Source organism: Thalassophryne amazonica, chromosome 13 (genome assembly GCF_902500255.1).
Source record: "Thalassophryne amazonica chromosome 13, fThaAma1.1, whole genome shotgun sequence".
Lineage (NCBI taxonomy): Eukaryota > Metazoa > Chordata > Actinopteri > Batrachoidiformes > Batrachoididae > Thalassophryne > Thalassophryne amazonica.
In genome coordinates this window covers 90,070,385-90,095,247 of record NC_047115.1, presented here as the reverse complement: position 1 = coordinate 90,095,247, position 24,863 = coordinate 90,070,385, and the positions used below count along the sequence as shown (strand labels likewise).

The window sequence follows — 24,863 nt, the reverse complement described above, 5'->3', positions numbered from 1 at the left end:
TTATTACATGCATTTCGTAACCCTTTCGTCATCCATGGTCGAGCTTGGATTTTTTGTTTTCTGTAGTCTTGTTTAATTGGACAATTTTTATCATATAATGATGTAAATATTTGTAAAAAAGTTTCATATGCACTATCAACTGTTATGTGTCGGACGCAGCTCGGAGAACCGACCAGCGTTTGAAGGACCCAGTATGAAATAAGCAGAGCACGGTACAAAGGCTAACTGAATTTAATACATAACAGTGATGTGATACAAAACAACAAAAGAGTGTGCGGTCTGGCGTGGTGGTGATACGGTGCGCTCCCAGCAGCGCTAACGGTCCGGAGCCAGAAGCCGTTCGGACCCAAGGACCCCGCCGACACCCCCCAGGTGGCTGCAACAAACCGAGTCTGTGAAAGAAGGAACCATTATGTGAGTCCACACTCTACACACAGAGAGACCACTCAAAGGTGTACATAAACAGCAAACACTTCCTGGCTTAATTACTAATCAGCTTCCCAACCTGCAGGCATGGAACATCCAGTTCACAAAACTCCACTGCAGTGGAAGCCGATACATGACTAACGTACAGCTCAATATAATAAGGTGTGAGGGACACCACATTTACTGACTGTATAAACGTTAGTCACAAAATCTAACGTACCTCAGGAAGTGTGCTGACGAGCGTGAGACCTCACCCCCTCCTCTTTCACAGACCGTGCATCAAACCCTGGACGTTCTTTGCATCCACTGATGATGAGATGGCTCCCGAGACGACGATCTCACCCGTCTGGTCACAAGGTCGAGTCTCTGGCAAATACACACTGTATACTCCAGTCTTAAATGCCACCATGTTCCAATCCATATAGATGCACCACAGCTGTGAGTCCTGACGAGCCGCAGGTGATCAGGGTGAGGTCCTGATAACCTCAGCAACACAGCCACTCAGTCCCAAATGCAAGCCACCTGGAAGGAAAAACAAAAGACAGAAACAAAAAGGCAGCCAGGCCCCCCCAGCCATACAACAATCAACATCACTTTCACTGTATACCTTTTCCCAGTTTTGCTCCTGTAAATCCTTCTTTAGTGTGTTCATGTTTTCCTCTGTCCGCACTCGCCTGTATTTTATTTTCTCCTCTGGCTGATTCCGCCGATGGTTTCTATTATAAACGATGAAAACTGGTAGATGATCACTAATGTCATTGATTAATAATCTACTCACAGTGTTATTCACAATATCATTGCTGAATATATTATCAATTAAGGTGGCACTATGGGATGTAATTCTGCTTGGCCTGGTGATTTTTGGATATAAACTCATACTGTACATTATACTGATAAATTCATCTGTTATTTTATGCTTATTTGGATTGAGCAGATCAATATTTAAGTCACCACAAATGAACACAGTTTTTTGATTAGTTTTTGAGAATGTTTTTTCCATACAGTCAGTGAATGTTTCAATACTAGATCCTGGTGCTCTATATATACAGCTGACTAATACATTTTTGCTTTTTTCTTCACATATTTCAATAGTTATACATTCTAATAAGTTATCAATCACAGTTGTCATATTGTCTACTGTTTTATAATCCATGTTCTTATCCACATACACAGCCACTCCTCCTCCACTCTTATTCTTTCTGTTTACACAATTAAATTCATATCCATCCAGTTCAAAATCCATTCCTTTATCTTCATTGATCCATGTTTCTGATATAGCAATTATGTTAAATATTTTTTTAAACTGACTTAAATATTCTTTAATGTTGTTAAAGTTTGCATATAGACTTCTGCTGTTGAAATGGATTATTGATAATTTGTTATCCGTTCTAATGATCCGATTAAACTGTTCATCTGTATAATAGCAACAACTGTCATTGATATTTGAGAAGAAATTATTGTCCGGGTCTATATCGTGCTCCAAGTCCAGTACATTGTGGTCTGTGTATTTAAATGTTCTCAGTTCTACTTTTCCATGATCAGCAATCCTTTGAGTTATATCCTTCTTGTCTCCAGATGTAGATGATGTAGTAGATGAATAGGTTCCTCTGGTCTGTGTCATGGTGTTGTGATGTGTTTGTGTCCTCATACCTTATTGGTCGTAATTGTCCAGTTCCTCGATGTTCCTGATTACCATAACCTTCGCTTGTTCTGGTGTTCCATTCAATTTGATAAATGTTTTGCAGTTGGATGTCCATGTCTGTTGAATTTTTCCCTGCTTTTTTAAGAAACGAGCTTTCCTGGCGATGTCTGCGTTTCTTTTGGTCAGATGTTCATTGATGAATACGTTTGTTCCTTTAAGTTTCCGTCCCTGTTTTAACAATGCCATTTTATGTTTTCTGTTGACAAACCTCATTATAACTGCTCGCTTGTCTCCATCCTCTCTCCTGGGCAGGGGGTGGCATACTTCAATGTTATTACAGTCCATTTGAATACCTTTAGATTGCAGGAAGTCAGCCACCTGTTGTTCCACTGAGCTGGCCTCCTGCTCACTGGCCTCCCCTCCGCTGTCTTCTGACACCGCCCGTGCGTAGGATTATGGTTTAATATGAATTCCTGTAATATAACGTCGTTCATCCTCTGTGTACTGTTCCAACTCCGCAAACGGTTTCTCAAGGTGCACAGAAGCCGGGTCTTCTTCCGGCATTCTGGATCCGGAGAGCCTTCACTTCTTCCACCAGCCCATAATGGATTTCTGCCTGCATTTTAAACATTTTTAATTTTACATGAATTACCTGATGCACTTACTCTCATGGAGACATCAGCCGGGCTCTCGTTTTAGAGTCGGCTCCCATGTCATGAAGCGCTGGCCTCCCGTGTCATGAACACATCAGCCGGCATGGCATGTCCACTGCACAGTGAAACTGTGGTGACCGCATTGGAAATGTGATATGTGTTTTAATTATCCCTGAAATCCCACAATGACACAAGCCTTGCTGTGATTTTCTGCATGGCATGAAATTCACCAGTGTTGCGGTGCGCTGACACAACTGAAGTGATATGTTTTAATTTATTGCTACATGAGGACAGCAAGCTGATGTCCGTGCTTCAAGGTGACGTTATGCGATGTCATAGTCTACCAGCCACTACAGGTGTTCTTCAGTTGTGACTTGCAAGCACAGATATCTGAACAGCTGCCAGTCATAGGGACACCCCCCCCTTTGTCTGCCAGATGTTGTCAGCTCACAGAAAAAAAGGCTCACTCGGCTTTCCTCTATTCTGTAATTTTATTTCATGTATATATTTTTATTGTTTGTCCTGCATCTGTCTGTCTGTTTTTGCATGCACAGTCTGGTCCAGCTGTTAGCCAGTCGGGCGGTCAGCTGACAGGCACCGCATGTCCACAGGCCAAATCGATCACAAATGAATGAGTCACGCCTTTACCTTTATTAGTTTTATTAATGTCCACTCTTTCTGTCTGTCATGTAAACTACAATTTATGTGGTGGAAGTGACATCAGCCTGCCTGGCCAGCTCAATAATTTCGCACTGTGCACTTCAGTCAGATGGTGGCCAGTCCTCATGAGGGCATGAGCGCCCACCCACACTGGGCATAGCGTGTTCTTAAGCTGAGCTGCAGTACACAGCAGCGCACTGCGCAGCAACTGGACTCTGTGACCATCAGCCACAGCTGACAATGTTGGATTTATGGTGTGTGTGTGTGTGTGTGTGTGTGTGTGTGTGTGTGTGTGTGTGTGTGTGTGTGTGTGTGTGTGTGTGTGTGTGTGTGTGTGTGCAGGTGGATGGGTGGGGGGTTGGCACAGTCATAACCATGTCTTGCTAGGTTACACCACACTCGTGTTGCACTTAAACAATTTTTACAGACAGCTCAAATGTGGTCGTCTGCTCTCTACTCTCGTGCCCCGCCTTTTCTAAGTGTCCAGTGAGCAGTGTTGAATGTTCGTATGTGACACCTGGAATTTGTCCGACACCTGCCGAGAGGGGGATCGAATAGACACTCGCAGGGTGCTCGCTGTCTTTCAGCCACTGGTGTGTGTGAATGGCATCAGACCAAATTCTGTGGTCTGATGAGACAAAGCTTGAATCTTTGGCATGAATGCCAGGCGTTATGTTTGGAGGAAACCAGCCACCATCCCGACAGTGAAGCATGGTGGTGGCAGCATCATGCTGTGGGGATGTTTTTCAGCAGCAGGAACTGGGAGACTAGTCAGGATTGGGGTAAAGATAAATGCAGCAATGTACAGAGACATCTTGAATGAAAACCTGCTCCAGAGTGCTCCTGACCTCAGCCTGGGGCGACAGTTCATTTTTCAGCAGGACAATGACCCTAAGCACACAGCCAAGGTATCAAAAGTGTTGTGTGTTGGGGGGGGCGTGGCTGGATGTTTTGGTGTTCTTTTCTTTTCTTTGCTCTCCAGGTGGCATGAGGGCTGATTTGTCTGTGAAGAAGGTGCTGGCTGAAGAGTCTTCACCCTCATCAACATCATGGAAAGCACCTGTGCTTGGTGCTCACGTGCAACCTGGACGACTTGCAGCTGAAGCAGATAATTGGATGGCGTTCTGCATTTAAGTCATGTGTGATTCAAGCAGAACTGCCGGGAACTCGACCTTGTGACGTTCGTTTGTGAGACGCTGAGGACCGCGCCTGGGTTTGACACATCGAGCCCGTGAAGCAGGGAGGGGTGAGGACACATGCTGTCAGCACACACGAAAGGTAATTAAGTGTTTAAGTACTTGTTGATAGTAACTTGGTGTTTTGTTACACAGTGTACTGGAATTGTAAAGAGAATTGCGTAGTTTGCTTCTCACTGCTGTGGCGTGAAGGATAAGTGATCCTCCACTTGTTGTGAGAGGCTGCTCATTTGCATAAAGTAAAAGAAAGGACACTGACCTGAGTGTGTTGCTGGCAGCGTGTGTTTATTGGAAGATATAGTTGTATCTGTTGATTTACCTCACCGTCTCTTTGCTTCACAGAGAATCAGTTTGTCGTGTCCACCTGGGGGGTGTTTGGCGGTGGTAGGAAGTCCAGGAGCGCCGGCTTTAATCCTTGCGGGCGCTGGAGAGCGAGCCACGATAACTCCACCAGAGGGACGTTGTTTTTTTTATGTTTTTACACTTTTAAACACAGGTGTATAATAAATAGTTTTTGTTTGGAACCGTTTTCTGGTTATTTTTAGCGCTGGGTCCTGTCTGACGCAGGTTCGCTCCTCAATCCGCGTCGACACATAACAGTAGTTCCCGGCCATTCCATAATGGACCCAGCGGCAGAAGCGGTTCCTTTTGTCGAAAAAGTTCAGGAACACTTGGAGAACATACGGGAGCAATTACAGCATCTCGCGAACCAAATTAAACAAACAGACGCCCGTGTTACGGAGCTTGCAGCGCAAGCTGTTCTGCTTCCTGCTGCTCCAGCTGCGGCACTATCGATATCGGTGCCGATAACTCCGTCACCCACAGGTTGGAATGCCGCAGTTTTACGAGGCGTATTTGTGGACGGGTTAAATGAGTCATTAAAAGACGAGCTGGCGGTCCGTGATGAGCCAAACGATTTAGACGAGCTAATATCGTTGGTGATTCGTCTAGATGATCGGATGAAGGAGCGTGGACGCGAGAGAGGACGCCCATTAGAGCGGTTTTTTTTTTTGTCTCGGGGCTTTCCCCGACACAAAGCTGGGCCGCCTCTTCTTCGCCCCACTGCGGCTCCTCCGACGGGACCTCCGGCTCCTCCTATTGACGAGCCCATGCAGCTTGGACAAGTCGAGATTCCTGTGTTGCCCCGACACGTGGGCATCAAGAGAAATGGCGGTGACGTAACTCCAAGTGTTCTTGGACAGACAACAGAACCCACATAACAAAAAAAAAAAAAAAAAAATTTCTAGCACACGTAAATGTTTGGTTTCTTTAATCAGGGGTTATACTTGTTTGGGGTGGTAGGGGCGTATCTGGTGGAGTGATAGGCGGTCAGAAGCCCGCCTGGGCTCACTTACCTGTCAATTGTGTCTGTGTTTTTAGGTATTTTCTGTTTGGGTTGTTGGGTCGTTTTGTTTTGTTGTTTTTATTTCTCTACATTCCTAACCCCAACCTCAGTTGCCCTTAGACCGCTTGTCTTGTGGGTTGTGGGGTGGTGCAGGTTGGTCACGCTGAGCATTCTCAGAAGACCTCTGCACCTAGGGGGGGGGTGTTAGAGGCGTTCTTTTTGGTTTGGTTAGGGCCCGGTTCCACTCCAGCCTCGGTGAGCCTTTGGACCGATTGTCATGGGTGTTGCCGGGGTGTGGTGCAGCGGAGACATGCCTCAGTCGGAGGGGTGGGCCGATCTGTTGCTGTTTGCCATTTCGGTAGTTCCACCCCTCCCGAGTGGCTGGTGTTTGGTCGAGTTGGGGCACCGGACGTATTTCCGGTTCTCCGCTGCGCTTTGGGGTTGGAGCTGGGTTAGTTTTTACCTGTTCCCTTCTCCGGCTTACTATTTTGTGCCGTTTGCCACAATAGAGCCGCCAAAGGGCTCTGGGAGGGACCTGGGGTCTTTTGGGGTGCCGGGGAGGGCAACGGGGTTTATGGTCGTTTTATATCCCCCCGGGGTTGTTTTTGGTTGTCCTCCGGGGGTTGGTTTTTGGTTTTATTTTGTTTCCTTCCGGGTTCCGCCTCCAGGGTTGATGGGACGGTCCTCTGGGGGGGGGGGAATTGGCTTGGGACCGGCCGGCCAAGTGTGACCGGATCTTGGGTTCCGGGGTTGTGGGGAGGGTGCCTCCTGGGGTTGATGATACGGTCCCCTGGGGGGCACCGTTTCACTCCATGTATACCTGGGGACCTTTGTGGGATCACGGTTTTGGCTGTTCCTCCTGGAACTGGCAATGAAGGCCTTCTGAGGGGGGGTTGGGCTCTGCAGGTCATTCTGGGGGGGTTGTTTGTTATTTTTCTTTTATGCATCTACGTTTGTACTGTGTTGTGGGACTGTGTTGGGTTTTTGTGTTTTGGAGTTTTTCTTTTCCTCCCGGGGTTTGATGGGACGGTCCCCTGGGGAGGTTTTGGGTGGGTTTTATGTTTTTTTTGTGTGAGTGGACTTGTTCTGGGGAATGTTTTGGGGCTTTTGTTGATTCCAGCCGGCCTTCCAGCTGCGGTGCCTGTCTTGCCGTCTGCTTCCTGACGTGGACCCCGGAGGGAGGGGCTGTTCTCGGGCCTGGTCTGTTCGGTCGCCGGGAGGCTTCCCGTTGATGGGGGGGTACTGTTGTGTGTTGGGGGGGGCGTGGCTGGATGTTTTGGTGTTCTTTTCTTTTCTTTGCTCTCCAGGTGGCATGAGGGCTGATTTGTCTGTGAAGAAGGTGCTGGCTGAAGAGTCTTCACCCTCATCAACATCATGGAAAGCACCTGTGCTTGGTGCTCACGTGCAACCTGGACGACTTGCAGCTGAAGCAGATAATTGGATGGCGTTCTGCATTTAAGTCATGTGTGATTCAAGCAGAACTGCCGGGAACTCGACCTTGTGACGTTCGTTTGTGAGACGCTGAGGACCGCGCCTGGGTTTGACACATCGAGCCCGTGAAGCAGGGAGGGGTGAGGACACATGCTGTCAGCACACACGAAAGGTAATTAAGTGTTTAAGTACTTGTTGATAGTAACTTGGTGTTTTGTTACACAGTGTACTGGAATTGTAAAGAGAATTGCGTAGTTTGCTTCTCACTGCTGTGGCGTGAAGGATAAGTGATCCTCCACTTGTTGTGAGAGGCTGCTCATTTGCATAAAGTAAAAGAAAGGACACTGACCTGAGTGTGTTGCTGGCAGCGTGTGTTTATTGGAAGATATAGTTGTATCTGTTGATTTACCTCACCGTCTCTTTGCTTCACAGAGAATCAGTTTGTCGTGTCCACCTGGGGGGTGTTTGGCGGTGGTAGGAAGTCCAGGAGCGCTGGCTTTAATCCTTGCGGGCGCTGGAGAGCGAGCCACGATAACTCCACCAGAGGGACGTTGTTTTTTTTATGTTTTTACACTTTTAAACACAGGTGTATAATAAATAGTTTTTGTTTGGAACCGTTTTCTGGTTATTTTTAGCGCTGGGTCCTGTCTGACGCAGGTTCGCTCCTCAATCCGCGTCGACACATAACAAAAAGAGTGGCTTTGGGAGAACTCTGTGAATGTCCTTGAGTGGCCCAGCCACAGCCCAGACCTGAATCCAATTTTACATGTCTGGCGAGATCAGAAAATAGCTGTGCACTGATGCTCCCCATCCAACCTGATGGAGCCTGAGAGGTGCTAGCAAAGAGGAATGGACAAAACTGCCCAAAGATAGGTGCACAAGCTTGTGACATCATATTCATGAAGATTTGTGGTTGTAATTGCTGCCAAAAGTACATCAACAAACTATTGGCATAGGGTGTGAATACTTAAGTACATCCAATGTCTTAGTTTTTTAGTTGTAATAAATTTGCAAAAATTGCAAAAAAAAATTGCAAAAAAAATTGCAAAAAAAAAAAAAACATTTTCATGTTGTCTTCATGGGGTGAGTACACTTGGAGGAGAAAAATTAATATACTCCATTTCGAATATAACGAACCATGGAAAATAGTGAAGCACTGTGAATACTTCTGGATGCAGCGTTGTACGTCTTATCACCAAATACTCCCTGTTCTGAGAGGTGCTCCAAGAGGAAATGGGTAAAACTAGCCCAAAGAGAAGTGCAACCAAGCTTGTGGCCTATATTCATGAGCGATCCAGCTGTTGATTGGCTAACACACCTGACTGAGCTGATCTGGTCTGAGAATATGATGGACATGTTGTATTTTGGGTACAAGGTCATGATTGGTCATGATTGAGAAACACCACTCTACACTGTTTCTTTGGGCTAAGTTGAAATGGGATAGAAAATGTGCAAAGTCAAATAATAGAGGGCAGCACATGCTGGTGACTCCATGGCCACCTGTAGTACCAGCTTTTTATGCGAGACCAAAATCTATTCAGATGTCCAGCATTTTAAAACTGAACAGGAGTTCACGGTATATTGTGAAATGAATTACCCAAGGATGAAATGAATAAGGTATGAAATTATTTCTATTTCAACAAAGTCTTCTGCAGGACCTTCCAGCCACTGCCATCTGCTCCAAACTTTGATGTTATATCAAACCAAAGGCTTCTTTTTCTCTTCAACCTTCCTTCTAACTCCCCTGCAGTAGTCTACAAATATATCAAATCATCTTCTCCTGAGGGCGTGTTTCTCCATTTTCTTCTTTATTTTTAAGAGAAGACCTGCATATTCTGCTACAGTATTCCTACTCTATGCCCCCCCCCCCACCCCCACCCCCAAGGGCGTAGGTTTGGTCTCAGCTTTGGTAGGGACAATACCACCCCCCCCACCCGGCCCCCCTGGCTCACCACCATCACCCCATAACCCCACTCATACCATTAGACGCACAAAGTAAGCATAATACATAACATATGACGACATAATGCTGAATAATTTAACACTTTATTTACAATATTAAGTGTGTAGGCAACCAAACAAATAGCTTAAATAACAAAATTGCACCCAAAATCACTATCTATTCTATAGGCCTACACCTGAGAGAACAAGACAACAAAAAAAAAATACTTGTGGAGCTAACAAAAAAAAAAAAGTTTTGCAAACAAGATGTATAATCTATTCTCTTCATCAATAATACAGTTGTAGGTATCTGGCAACCTAATTTGCCCAAAAAAAAAAGGGATTTCCAATGATATATATGGTGTATTACGGTAAACGTAAGCCTGTGATGTCATAACGCAGAGGAAAAACACGGAAGTTTCACACTAGTGCGACCGCTGATTCTCATTACCGTAAGTTCTCATGTAAGCCCTCACTCTGAAAAATTTCCAACACTGACAGCAAGCCAAGAACCCGTGCTTTCCACAGTATGCTATATGTTGCATATATTACAGTAAAGTGCGTTCGGTGACTTTTGAAACGAGGGAAAAGTATGAAAAAGAGCGCAAAAGTGACAGAAAAGTACATAGACAGACAGCAAACATAAATGTATTTTTTAAGGAAAAGGCAGGGTGTTAGTGTCATTTGTGAAGGTGTGTGCAGTTTATATTTAAGTGTGGCGCACGCATTGTTCGCAAGCCCCCCCCCCCCCCCCCCCCCCCGCCCTGCTTGTTTTTTTCTGCACCGGAGCAGTGTTGCCAGATATGAATATGAAACTATCGACCAACACCTCAAATTATCGTATTTTGGGAGAAATTATCAGACACAAACAAAACGCATACAACGTAGCTATTTTAGCGTTTTTTTTTTTAAATTTACAAAGAATTTTATGTGACATTTTCAAACAGTAATTATATAGATGGGGACTATGGCACAAAAAGAACGCAAATGCACAAGCAAATGCACTACCAGACTGTGAAGTAACACAAACGTGTTAATTACCAGACTAGAGTCGAATTCAACCTCGAGGTCGCTGTCGTCATCCGATGCCACTTGTGCAGATTTTGTTGAACACAGAAAAAATGTTGACACCTCCATAAGGAACTTGAACTTTTTTTTATTTTTCTTGTATATCTCTTTGCTCTTGTGTTTTGTTCGTTTGTTATTGCATTTGTTGAAATACAGTTTCGAAAAAAAAAAAAAAGATGTCGGTTGGGGAATCTTCCTGTCCTGTCCTGCAGAGATTGGATGGGAACTCATTACTTTGTATGGGGAGGGGGCGGGCTTTCAAATGACAGCAGCCCTGTGTGTGGTGTGTCTTTGATGCCGCCTGAGTGCAACGCCTGCAAAATGATTCTTGGGTGTCAGAGAGAGATGCGCGTTTGGGCAACCAACTGAAATTATCGTACATATTGTGTTTTTTCCCATTATAGATCGTACATCGTACAGATGGCAAAACTATCGTACAAATACGATAATTATCGTACATCTGGCAACACTGCACCGGAGCCACCCATCCTCTGCGCTCCGGGACCTCCCACTTTACATATTAAGCACTGCCTGCCACGAGATGCGCTTTGTTTACGTCCATGTGAGAAGAACGTGAGCCAATGAAATTGCAACATGGCACGTCGAAAACACAAAACGTGACGACTAAAATTATAGTATCGAGTTCGCAAAAAAATAGTGAATGATTTTGTTATATAAACAAAAATGCTAAATATTGGTAGGGACTATTTTGCCATCCCAAAATATTGGTTGTGACTTGTCCCTATGGTCCATATGCAAACCTACGCCCCTGCCCACCCCAACCACTCATTCATACATTTTTTCTCTCTGACTAATCCACATCATTCCCCCACACCCACAGTTTGGAATCAGGTGCTTGGGGTCACCACAGTGGATCTGGTACAGATCTGCATTGGGTGTTGTCACAATCTTTACAAAAGAGTAATGTCTAAGGAGCATTTGTGCTGAATCTGGTGCTTCTATCGCCATCTGCTGCACTATTAGACAAGTCAGGTTTTGGATACATCTAAGACATGTCATTTACATCAAATCATGGTACTGCGTGGTAAATCTGTCTGGAGGAGGCAAGAAGGAAATTAGTGAGGAAACCCACCAAGACACCCATGACAACTCTGAAGAAGTGATAGGCTTTGTGGCTGTGATTGGAGAAATTGTGCACGGTGCAACGTTTTGCCTGCACTGCTCACAGTCTCCTAGTGAAATGGCAACAAAGACAACAAAATTGATCAGATCTAGGCTTGCATCTCTCATGTATACCTGCTGGCAAACTAGCTGAATTTTCACATCTTTTTTTAAAACCTTCTCTGTGCTGCCCCACCATGAAGCTGTATAACTGGTGATGCAACAACTAAAAGTTACATTGACCAGTTTTTACACTCATCACTGCCACAGATGCCTATCACTTCTTCAGAGTTACTTTTGGTGTCCTGGTGGCTTCCCTCACGAGTCTTGGGAGCATTTACAAGTGTTAAGGCAGACACACAGTTTCTAACTCAGCTTTGCATTTTCTCATGAGTTGTGGACAAAGTGGAGATTCCCTGCCCATGATTGCTACTCAAAAACGCATTAGCCTTTTATTCCTACCCAGTTCTTTCATGTAATTTACTGCCCCTTACCAAGAACCAAACCATTGTATTCCTCATTTTTAGTTTATTAAAGGTCACAACAAAAACCAGGCCAGTGTCCCTCATAGCCTGCTTCCAGCGTAGGCGATGCACATTAAGCCTGCGTTCGGTGGCCATTTTGTAAACTGATATGGTGGGAATTTCCACTGGTCATGCCTTGCAACGCCACGAACGTGAGACAATGTGTAGCCTGTTTCCGGCGTAGGCGATGCACATTACCCTGACGTCATAAGTTATGCACCAATCACAGTAGGGGAGGAGACCCGCGGTACCTGGCTCTTTTGAGCCACTCCAGGCTATGTCCCTCACAGACAGTGTCCATCTTGTGAAGGCACACAAAGTAGCCTGTACAACACTTTTATTCAATGTGGGTTTCAACAATGGGTGTGGTTTAGTGTCACATTTCTAATGTTACTGGCTCTCACCAACAGGGGGAGATCTCCCTGCGTCTGAAACTTGGACATATCATGGAAGTGACACTTAACTTACATCTCTCAGAACTTCCAATTTCAATTTCAATTTATTTCAGTTTATTTTCATTTATATAGCACCAAATCACAACAGAGTTGCCTCAAGGTGCTTCACACAAGTAAGGTCTAACCTTACTAACCAAACAAATAACACAAATACTTGATAGCTAACATAAAATAAAGAATTATCACAGATATTATCTAACAGGCCTTTCACACTGCACGCATTATTTGCATATTTTGATGCCTCCCCTTGCACTGGATACGTTGGAGGCATTCAACACGTTGGACGGGGCAAGGGTAGTGGAGATTCCTATGTCACTATCTGGCTTTTCGGGAGTGCCATGAACAAGCAGTACAATTACCATCTTGGAATTGCAGCAGGACAAGCAAGACAGTCTGCCACTCGTAACCACAAAAAGCAGAAGGAATCACCCTGCTGGGAGAAGCTTTTTTTTAGTAACTGTTCGGAGTGACGCCAAGCCTGTGGAGAATTGTTCAGGCATTGGGAGCGATCTGACCAGGACAGTGGGAAGAGTCACACACAGCAGCCAGCGGTTCAGGCCACAGCCTCGGTCAGAGCCACACACAGCAGCCGGGGATTCAGACCACAGCCTCTGTCAGAGCCACACACGGCAGCCGGGGATTCAGGCCACAGCCTCGGTAAGAGCCACACACGGCAACCGGGGGTTCAGGCCACAGCCTCGGTCAGAGCCACACACGGTAACCGGGGGTTCAGGCCACAGCCTCGGTCAGAGCCACACACGGCAACCGGGGGTTCAGGCCACAGCCTCGGTCAGAGCCACACACGGCAACCGGGGGTTCAGGCCACAGCCTCGGTCAGAGCCACACACGGCAACCGGGGGTTCAGGCCACAGCCTCGGTAAGAGCCACACACGGCAACCGGGGGTTCAGGCCACAGCCTCGGTAAGAGCCACACACGGCAGCCGGGGGTTCAGGCCACAGCCTCGGTCAGAGCCACACACGGCAGCCGGGGGTTCAGGCCACAGCCTCGGTCAGAGCCACACACGGCAGCCGGGGGTTCAGGCCACAGCCTCGGTCAGAGCCACACACGGCAGCCGGGGTTCAGGCCACAGCCTCGGTCAGAGCCACACACGGCAGCCGGGGTTCAGGCCACAGCCTCGGTCAGAGCCACACACGGCAGCCGGGGGTTCAGGCCACAGCCTCGGTCAGAGCCACACACGGCAGCCGGGGGTTCAGGCCACAGCCTCGGTCAGAGCCACACACGGCAGCCGGGGTTCAGGCCACAGCCTCGGTCAGAGCCACACACGGCAGCCGGGGTTCAGGCCACAGCCCCAAAGACACTTGCACAGGTGGAAGAAGCCCGACCCCTATTGTGCAGAATTTCAAAGCATTCACAATCACTAGAATAGTCAGATTCATATTTTAGTAATTACTCTGTCCTAATCACAACATTAAAAGCAATCACATAGTCAATGAAGATGTAATTAAATGTTGATTGTTGAAATGTTGATTTATGTCATATTTAGAAATCCCAGTTAACAGACACACCACAGTTGTTGCATCATCTCCTGTTGTGTTTATAAGAAATATTTATATTTATTTATGGTGTCTTTTTTCCTGGTTGAAATGCAGATATGAATTAATGAATTTACCAGACTTAAAAAATGTACACAATACATTTCATGCTATATTATTTGTCTCAAAATAAATGTCCAAGGTTCCTATCATATCAATCAATCAATCAATCAATCAATTTTTTTATATAGCGCCAAATCACAACAAACAGTTGCCCCAAGGCGCTTTATATTGTAAGGCAAGGCCATACAATAATTATGTAAAACCCCAACGGTCAAAATGACCCCCTGTGAGCAAGCACTTGGCTACAGTGGGAAGGAAAAACTCCCTTTTAACAGGAAGAAACCTCCAGCAGAACCAGGCTCAGGGAGGGGCAGTCTTCTGCTGGGACTGGTTGGGGCTGAGGGAGAGAACCAGGAAAAAGACATGCTGTGGAGGGGAGCAGAGATCGATCACTAATGATTAAATGCAGAGTGGTGCATTTAATCATCATCATATCATATCATCTGAAACAACAACAGGTAAGTTATGGTTTTAATTTACAGATGAACAAAGATTTCTAAAGATTTTTTTCTTTACTTAAAGCTATTTTAATTACAAGTTTTATAATGGAAGAAACTTTTTTCTTTATATCAAAATGTACAGTAATTAGAAAATCTTGCGCTAAAAAAAAAAAATTGTAAGGATTTTCTTTAGAAAATTGCTGTGTATAAATAAGTAGTTCTGTGACACATTTCTGCACTCTGTAGTCTGTGTTTTGGCCTGATGCATCATTCCTATTGGACAGTGCAAAGCTACATCACAGTGCGCAGTGGTGAAAGTTGGATTGGATTGAACTTTGACCACGGTGGCCTGACGATAAGCGGCAATGCGCCAAAGGTGGAGCGTCATGCTAGCTCTGTTTTTGACATGTCGTGCTGTGACGTGTCAAAAGCACAATGCTTCTTAATGAAAATAATGGGTTTTATAGCAATCTGCAACACCTTTAAGGCCCATCAGCCTTTCAACCAAATCATTACTAAAATCACCTGCTGGAAATAACATCATTATTTATGTACCTCATTACAATCCATACATTTCCCCCATCCCAGCTTTTCTAGAAATGTGTTGGAGGCCTTAAATGCATGACTATTAACATCCTTTTGGCTTCTCCCTTTTCCCTTTCAGGTCACCACAGCAGATCCAATATGAGTTGATTAGGCACAGGTTTTATGCCAGATTCCCTTCCTGACACAACTTATTGTACGGAGAATGGGCATGGGTGGTCCTGAACTGGGAACCTTCTGCTTTAGAAGCAAGTACTTGATCAATACACTGCCCAGAATGGATATATATGAACACATGAAATTAAGTTGACCACGCAAAACATGAAATATCTTCAGTTCATATTGTCTGCAAAGAAATAAAAATCACAATTTTTTCTTTTTTTGCATTTTCCATATCATCCCAAGTTCATAAATTTTCTCTAATTTGGACTGTCTAATTTGACTGTCTAATATTGTCATCAGCAGTATATAAAATAGTTTCACCAGCACAGAGTCCAAATGAATATGTGGGGTTGTTGATTATTGATTTATTCTGCCTTACAGAAACCTGGTTACAGCAGGATGAATATGTTAGTTTAAATGAGTCAACACCCCCGAGTTACACTAACTGTCAGAATGCTCGTAGCACGGGCCGGGGCGGAGGATTAGCAGCAATCTTCCATTCCAGCTTATTAATTAATCAAAAACCCAGACAGAGCTTTAATTCATTTGAAAGCTTGACTCTTAGTCTTGTCCATCCAAATTGGAAGTCCCAAAAAACAGTTTTATTTGTTATTATCTATCGTCCACCTGGTCATTACTGTGAGTTTCTCTGTGAATTTTCAGACCTTTTGTCTGACTTAGTGCTTAGCTCAGATAAGATAATTATAGTGGGCGATTTTAACATCCACACAGATGCTGAGAATGACAGCCTCAACACTGCATTTAATCTATTGTTAGACTCTATTGGCTTTGCTCAAAAAGTAAATGAGTCCACCCACCACTTTAATCATATCTTAGATCTTGTTCTGACTTATGGTATGGAAATAGAAGACTTAACAGTATTCCCTGAAAACTCCCTTCTGTCTGATCATTTCTTAATAACATTTACATTTACTCTGATGGACTACCCAGCAGTGGGGAATAAGTTTCATTACACTAGAAGTCTTTCAGAAAGCGCTGTAACTAGGTTTAAGGATATGATTCCTTCTTTATGTTCTCTAATGCCATATACCAACACAGTGCAGAGTAGCTACCTAAACTCTGTAAGTGAGATAGAGTATCAATAGTTTTACATCCTCATTGAAGACAACTTTGGATGCTGTAGCTCCTCTGAAAAAGAGAGCTTTAAATCAGAAGTGCCTGACTCCGTGGTATAACTCACAAACTCGTATCTTAAAGCAGATAACCCGTAAGTTGGAAAGGAAATGGCGTCTCACTAATTTAGAAGATCTTCACTTAGCCTGGAAAAAGAGTCTGTTGCTCTATAAAAAAGCCCTCCGTAAAGCTAGGACATCTTTCTACTCATCACTAATTGAAGAAAATAAGAACAACCCCAGGTTTCTTTTCAGCACTGTAGCCAGGCTGACAGAGTCAGAGCTCTATTGAGCTGAGTATTCCATTAACTTTAACTAGTAATGACTTCATGACTTTCTTTGCTAACAAAATTTTAACTATTAGAGAAAAAATTACTCATAACCATCCCAAAGACGTATCGTTATCTTTGGCTGCTTTCAGTGATGCCGGTATTTGGTTAGACTCTTTCTCTCCGATTGTTCTGTCTGAGTTATTTTCATTAGTTACTTCATCCAAACCATCAACATGTTTATTAGACCCCATTCCTACCAGGCTGCTCAAGGAAGCCCTACCATTATTTAATACTTCGATCTTAAATATGATCAATCTATCTTTGTTAGTTGGCTATGTACCACAGGCTTTTAGTGGCAGTAATTAAACCATTACTTAAAAAGCCATCACTTGACCCAGCTATCTTAGCTAATTATAGGCCAATCTCCAACCTTCCTTTTCTCTCAAAAATTCTTGAAAGGGTAGTTGTAAAACAGCTAACTGATCATCTGCAGAGGAATGGTCTATTTGAAGAGTTTCAGTCAGGTTTTAGAATTCATCATAGTACAGAAACAGCATTAGTGAAGGTTACAAATGATCTTCTTATGGCCTCGGACAGTGGACTCATCTCTGTGCTTGTTCTGTTAGACCTCAGTGCTGCTTTTGATACTGTTGACCATAAAATTTTATTACAGAGATTAGAGCATGCCATAGGCATTAAAGGCACTGCGCTGCGGTGGTTTGAATCATATTTGTCTAATAGATTACAATTTGTTCATGTAAATGGGGAATCGTCTTCACAGACTAAAGTTAATTATGGAGTTCCACAAGGTTCTGTGCTAGGACCAATTTTATTCACTTTATACATGCTTCCCTTAGGTAGTATTATTAGATGGTATTGCTTCAATTTTCATTGTTACGCAGATGATACCCAGCTTTATCTATCCATGAAGCCAGAGGACACACACCAATTAGCTAAACTGCAGGATTGTCTTACAGACATAAAGACATGGATGACCTCTAATTTCCTGCTTTTAAACTCAGATAAAACTGAAGTTATTGTACTTGGCCCCACAAATCTTAGAAACATGGTGTCTAACCAGATCCTTACTCTGGATGGCATTACCCTGACCTCTAGTAATACTGTGAGAAATCTTGGAGTGATTTTTGATCAGGATATGTCATTCAAAGCGCATATTAAACAAATATGTAGGACTGCTTTTTTGCATTTACGCAATATCTCTAAAATCAGAAAGGTCTTGTCTCAGAGTGATGCTGAAAAACTAATTCATGCATTTATTTCCTCTAGGCTGGACTATTGTAATTCATTATTATCAGGTTGTCCTAAAAGTTCCCTAAAAAGCCTTCAGTTAATTCAAAATGCTGCAGCTAGAGTACTGACGGGGACTAGAAGGAGAGAGCATATCTCACCCATATTGGCCTCTCTTCATTGGCTTCCTGTTAATTCTAGAATAGAATTTAAAATTCTTCTTCTTACTTATAAGGTTTTCAATAATCAGGTCCCATTTTCCTTCCCACTGTAGCCAAGTGCTTGCTCACAGGGGGTTGTTTTGATCGTTGGGGTTTTACATAATTATTGTATGGCCTTGCCTTACAATATAAAGCGCCTTGGGGCAACTGTTTGTTGTGATTTGGCGCTATATAAAAAAAAAAATTGATTGATTGATCTTATCTTAGGGACCTTGTAGTACCATATCACCCCAATAGAGCGCTTCGCTCTCAGACTGCAGGCTTACTTGTAGTTCCTAGGGTTTGTAAGAGTAGAATGGGAGGCAGAGCCTTCAGCTTTCAGGCTCCTCTCCTGTGGAACCAGCTCCCAATTCAGATCAGGGAGACAGACACCCTCTCTACTTTTAAGATTAGGCTTAAAACTTTCCTTTTTGCTAAAGCTTATAGTTAGGGCTGGATCAGGTGACCCTGAACCATCCCTTAGTTATGCTGCTATAGACGTAGACTGCTGGGGGGTTCCCATGATGCACTGTTTCTTTCTCTTTTTGCTCTGTATGCACCACTCTGCATTTAATCATTAGTGATCGATCTCTGCTCCCCTCCACAGCATGTCTTTTTCCTGGTTCTCTCCCTCAGCCCCAACCAGTCCCAGCAGAAGACTGCCCCTCCCTGAGCCTGGTTCTGCTGGAGGTTTCTTCCTGTTAAAAGGGAGTTTTTCCTTCCCACTGTAGCCAAGTGCTTGCTCACAGGGGGTCGTTTTGACCGTTGGGGTTTTACATAATTATTGTATGGCCTTGCCTTACAATATAAAGCGCCTTGGGGCAACTGTTTGTTGTGATTTGGCGCTATATAAAAAAAATTGAATTGATTGATTGGTTGTTGTGTGTGCAAACATGGCTGTTTAGACCGAAGCTCATGCTGAAGTGTTTGTTGCACTGTCGACAAGATAATGCCAAATGAATACTGTGCACATAACAATATCTGAAAGATGCTTTCCAAGAGGCACTACGAGTCCCACAAAGGCCATGTGACAAAGACGAGGCAACAAATAGAAAAACATCAAGGCAATGAATCTGCTTCATGCATTTTAAAAGCCTGGAACAAATCCCTCCAGACAAAACAAAGATACCTAATGACAGTGTCGAGTGGCGTGCTCCTGCTTATTTCAATTTCAGCACAGGGCTTGTTTTGAGTTTCCGCTGAAGAAATGTATGACTGCACTCTGCAGACTCTCCACAGACACCGTGCTTAGAAAGACAGCAGAAAAATAGATTTCTATCACATTTCTTATGTCTAACAGTTATCATATCATTCAATATGACACACTCATGGTACAACATGCCCACTGTATGTCAGGATTCAGTAAGACTGACTCAAACAATGGTGTGTAACACGACTCACAGTGCGGGAAGATGACAAACAGACAAAATCAGAACTTTACCCATCACTCTGTTATTACAGGCAACTTTAAAAAGAGTGACGAGCAGAAAAGTCGCTCTACACATCGTATTTAAAGCATCACTCAACACCAAGTCAGACAGGCACAAAGCCACAAGTGAAGCCTTAGAAGTGTTTTTTTTTTTGTCAGTCATCACAGGTGATTTTGGACTCACATACGAGGTCTGTGAGAAAAGTATCCGACCTTTTTTATTTTATGTAAAAATATATGGATTTGATTCATATGTTTTTACGTCAGCCAAGCTTGAACCTTCGTGCGCATGCGTGGGTTTTTTCACGCCTGTCGGTTGCGTCATTCGCCTGTGGGCAGGCTTTGAGTGAGCACTGCTCCACCTCTTTCGTCGTTGTTTCATTGCGAGGAAATGGCGGAATGATTTGGGCTTTTTTTCCATCAGAATTTTTTCAGAAACTGTTAGAGACAGGCAGCTGGAAACCATTCGGAAAATTCACATGGCTTTCAGTGAAAATTTTATGGGCTTCACAGAGATTACGGATTGTTACTACCGCTTTAAGGACGGCCCACAATGGCGCAAGGCGCGCGCTCCGAGCCATGATCGACAGGCAGAAACCACCATTTCATTTCTAAATGGATGGCTGTGTCGATCCGGGACCGTCGTGTGCAATTTCTCTGGTTATCACAAGAGCTGGACATCAGCCATTTTCCGGCAGATTTCACTTTTAACAAGCGATTTTGTCATGGAAAGCCGCGCGGAGGCTTCGCGCGTCACGACGGAGCCACTTATGGAGCAAGACAAAGAACACCTCCATTTTGGAGTGTCAGAGGACAGCAATTCAGCTGAACTACGCTACATGGATAGCTATTATCAAGTCAAAAAAACATTCCAATGGTTTTTGTGAAATTTTCCATTTTGATATGAGCCCTGGAGTATGACCATGCCCACTTTCAAGTTGTCAGTTTAAGCATCATGTTCTCCAAAACCACTGAGTCAGTGGAGCTGAAATTTAGTGTGTTTGTCCCTACCCATGAGGGCACCAAAGTTTGAGGCATTCCAATCTGAACTCAAATGTGGGACACCATGGTGGCCACATCCCCCCGCCCCTCCTCCCACTTCCTTTGCCCTCTACAGTGGACAGAATGTGTCAGGTGGAGACTACCAGTGACACTTGAGTCACGCTGTGTGCCACTTTAGACCGTGTGGAGGACAGAGACATTAGTGTGTCATCTGTGACTCAGTGCAGTTATACATTATATTGACAGAAGCTCACATCGAAGAATACAGTAGAATATGCGATCAACGGTCTGTTAAAATGGTCATTTTTATGGCTGTGACATCTCTATCACAATGCCACATCACTTCAGAAGACTCCTGTGAGGAGAAGACATCTCATTTGTCTAACGTGATTTCCCTATTCAAACATCTTGTCCTCACATTCCTCTCTTGCATGTTTAGTAGGATAGAAAGAGGCAGCGGGGAAATGTGGATGCAAGTAGCAGCGTGTTTGTTCTGTGTGTTTATACATGGATTTATTGATTTCAAAAAATGGTTTTAGCCCACACTGTGCTCATCCACACAGATATAAGCAATGGATATATCAGACTTATTTGACTTGTAAATTCTTTATTTATTGCAGATGTATCATTGTAAATGTCAAAATGTGCACAACATTGTAGACTGTGTATTTTCCTCACATTTGGAAAAGCCAAGGCAAATAAATGAATGAGTCCAACTCCTCCAGTTCTTATCTTGTAAGCCATCAAATTAATAAGACATACTATGAGGATAAACCTTTTCATAACTGGTGAACTTTGATGCACCAGATCAATTACAAATATAATGTTTTGCCTATGTAATACCCCATAGACATGTCTGCTACCTGCTACTACCGGACGGAGTGTGAAAAATTAGGAACCATTGTGGAGAAACGTAAACCCTTGTACACGGGCAATTATGAGACAAAATGTAAAGTCAGGTCAGGTCAAGCAGAATGTGGACATCCTTTTAGAGCCTTTTCCATTTGCATGCTGGACGTGCCACATGCTCAAAATGTTGTAGCTGAGATTCTGTCACAATGCAAGTGTAAGACTCATCTAAGGTTCCCAACCTAACCATTCATTTAACACAAAATCACTCCAACGGGCCCCGGGAATATTCCACAGAGAGCTCGTACCAAAGACATACATTCATTACTTCAGGTCACTGCTGTTGTCCAAGTCACACAACCATCCACTAAAACAGGAAGCGTCAGAACCCCAAGGATTTGGACCTTCATTTTCCTGCAAAGGTATCTGCACTGTGAAACACCTCTGTCCAGAGAAACTCTTTCTAGATGTCACTCAATCACAAATGCTGAGGACCCAGACACATTAACATCACTTCTGAGATAAGTGAATATCTCTGCAAGTTTGACACTTTCATTGCATACAGACCTCTGTTGGTCATGTCCAGAAAGTCACTGAAAGCATGCACATGAGTCTTGATGCAGAAAAATCATAAACCCAGGCACTCCAGAGTCTGCTTCTCAAATACTGCAATCAGGGCATCCATTGATTCCGTAAAGATCACAGTATTGTCTGCATAGTCAGGGGCAATAAACCTCCCCTTATTAGGGCCCCTTCACACATAGTACGAATAAGTACAAATCAGGGCGAATCATGGCGAAACAGCTCGTATGAGCGAACCACAAAAACATCAAGGTGACGTCGGGAGGGACACATGAACAATCCCGCTGCGACAGTTTCATGCACGAACGTGCTCGAACCTGCAATTTACAAAAGCTCTGATTTCCAGACAGAAACTTTACCACTGCGCTACCATCGCATCAGCAGTTCATGCAAGTGTGCTCCCCCCACCCAGCACGCCACAACACACGCGTGATTCACATGCACAGCACATGTGTTGCAGAGGGAGCCGAGACTCTGGCACGCCACGTGTGTTGCTGTTTTGCAACACCACACTCGTGGGGGCACTTAGACATATTTCACAGTCAGCTCAAAAGTGATCGTCTGCTCACTATTTTTGTGTTAACAGCGCAATTGGCCACACATTTTCTGTGTCAAGAGATCTTTTAGATTTAGATATTCGTGTGTGTCACCTGGAATTTGGCCGACACCTGCCACAAGAGAGATCGAATGGGCTCTCGCAGGGCACACTCTGTCTTTCAGCTGCTGGCGTGTGCAAATAGTTGTAGTGACAGCTGTATGAGGCGCTGGAGGCACCTCTGATTTTATATAAATTGCATATGGTTCCTGCTTCATGTGCAATTTGGCCACATTCGTACAATGTGTGAAGGGGCCCTTAACAAAGACACTGAAATTGCTGATCCCCTCAAGCCTACCCAACAGTAAGTCTGAGTAGACATCAGGGTGTATTCCTGTTAAACAGAATTCAATGGAAAGAAGTCAGAGACTCCACACCTGATCTGCACAGCACTCACATTACGTCTGTGCAGGCAACTTATTTGGGATCCTGCAAATTTTCAGGATGTCTAAGAAAACAATCTGATCAACTGAGTCAAATTCAAAAAACAACATAAGCTGCAAAGAACTGCCAATTATTCAAGTTTGTGTCCAATAACTAATTGTAGAGTAAAGATGGAGGTCAATGTTAGCTTCTTGAGTTTGAAACCAGGCTGTTCTGGTTGCTGAGTGGAAGTAACTGGGACTGAATGCTATTAAGAATAATCCCTGTGAACACCTTTCTTTTTATTCGATGTCTTGAACATTCCAGTTTTGCATGAGTGATCCCTGCAAAAGCAAAATACATAAGCGCGTTGGAAATTCTGCCCCTGTCTCCATCTGTGGACAGTTGCATGAACACAATTGCATAAAAACGGGTAAAGTGAAATTATTTTAATTCAGTAAAAAAAAATATGCACACAGATTTTCATTTGCCAATTTATTAGACAAACCAAGACAATACTGACACATTACAAATAAAGAGTCTTGCAATAATTCCTCCCTTCAGGGTTATAAACTGACATGTTAATGTTATGACTGAATCTTTTTGAGAGAAGTGATGATTTATTTTAAGGTCATTGTTAACGGTATTTTAAGGTTTAAGGATTTGCCAAACTGTTGTTATACTGAGAGAAGAAGAGATGCTGAGTCCATCTGGATAATGCTAATCCTCACGCACTGTAGAATGAAGTGGATGAGAATCTGCAAGTCCCCAGGATGGGAGGTCAGTTCATCGTAGGTTACCACCCCAGCCAAGGCTGGTAGCCATTTACAGCTGGGTGAATTGAGACAATGCAGATCAAGTGTCTTGTCCAGGAACAATGACAGTGTGACTGGGAATTTGACCTGGAACAATATATTGGTTCCAACTCCTATCCCACTGAGCCACCTGCTCTATAAGAGAGTATTTTAGGGAGCCGGCAGCCAAAGGTTGTAGGCTTCCGGTTACAAGAGACACAGAAAATGATTTTGTGAGAATTCAGCCAAAGTAGACACTTCTTCCCTCTCCCTCTCTCTCGGTTCCTGACCATGTGCAGTTTTGAAGTGGAGGTTACACTGAACTTTCATTAAAATCACCAGTTATCACCAATATCACCAGTTATCCATCTTCATGATGAAGTGGTATAGAGGAGGATTTTCTTAAAAAGAAGACCTGAAAGTTTTTTTTATTTATATAGCGCCAAATCACAACAACAGTTGCCCCAAGGCGCTTTATACTGTAAGGCAAAGCCATTCAATAATTACAGAAAAACCCCAACAGTCAAAATGACCCCCTGTGAGCAAGCACTTGGCGACAGTGGGAAGGAAAAACTCCCTTTTAACAGGAAGAAACCTCCAGCAGAACCAGGCTCAGGGAGGGGCAGTCTTCTGCTGGTACTGGTTGGGGCTGAGGGAGAGAACCAGGAAAAAGACATGCTGTGGAGGGGAGCAGAGATCAATCACTAATGATTAAATGCAGAGTGGTGCATACAGAGCAAAAAGAGAAAGAAACACTCAGTGCATCATGGGAACCACTTAGCAGTCTAAGTCTATAGTTTAGTTACAAATTGCCAGAAGGTACATCTGAGATGCAAGCCTGGATTTGATCTGTTCTGGTGAAAGAAAATCCTTCTGTGCTCTACTCCACTATGAAGCTAAGAGTAGTGATGCAAAATGCAAAGCTTGCACTGTGGACAATTTCTCCAATCACAGCCACATAAGCCCATAACTTCTCCTGGGTTGTCTGGATGTCTTGGTGGCTTTCCTCACTCTTCTCCTTCTTGCACAGTCACTCAGTTTTTGAGAACTGTCTACTCCATGCAGATTTACCATAGAGTGCCATACTGTTTGTATTTCTTTGTAATTAATGTAACTAAAGTCCAAAACATATTCAGTGGCAGCTTTACTATCAGAGAGCCTCGTCCAAAAC

At 43.9% G+C, this 24,863-nt stretch overlaps 1 protein-coding gene and 1 long non-coding RNA gene across 2 annotated transcripts in view; one reads left to right on the top strand and one right to left on the bottom strand.

Annotated features, from left to right (window-relative positions):
• Positions 1 to 24,863, bottom strand: part of plpp4 (phospholipid phosphatase 4) — a 518,492-nt gene that overhangs the window by 46,289 nt on the left and 447,340 nt on the right. The window lies entirely within an intron of this gene.
• On the top strand, positions 6,068 to 23,781 carry LOC117523675. Its single transcript, XR_004564578.1, has 3 exons — positions 6,068 to 6,079; positions 15,541 to 15,555; positions 23,712 to 23,781. It is a non-coding gene; the product is annotated as an uncharacterized LOC117523675 (long non-coding RNA).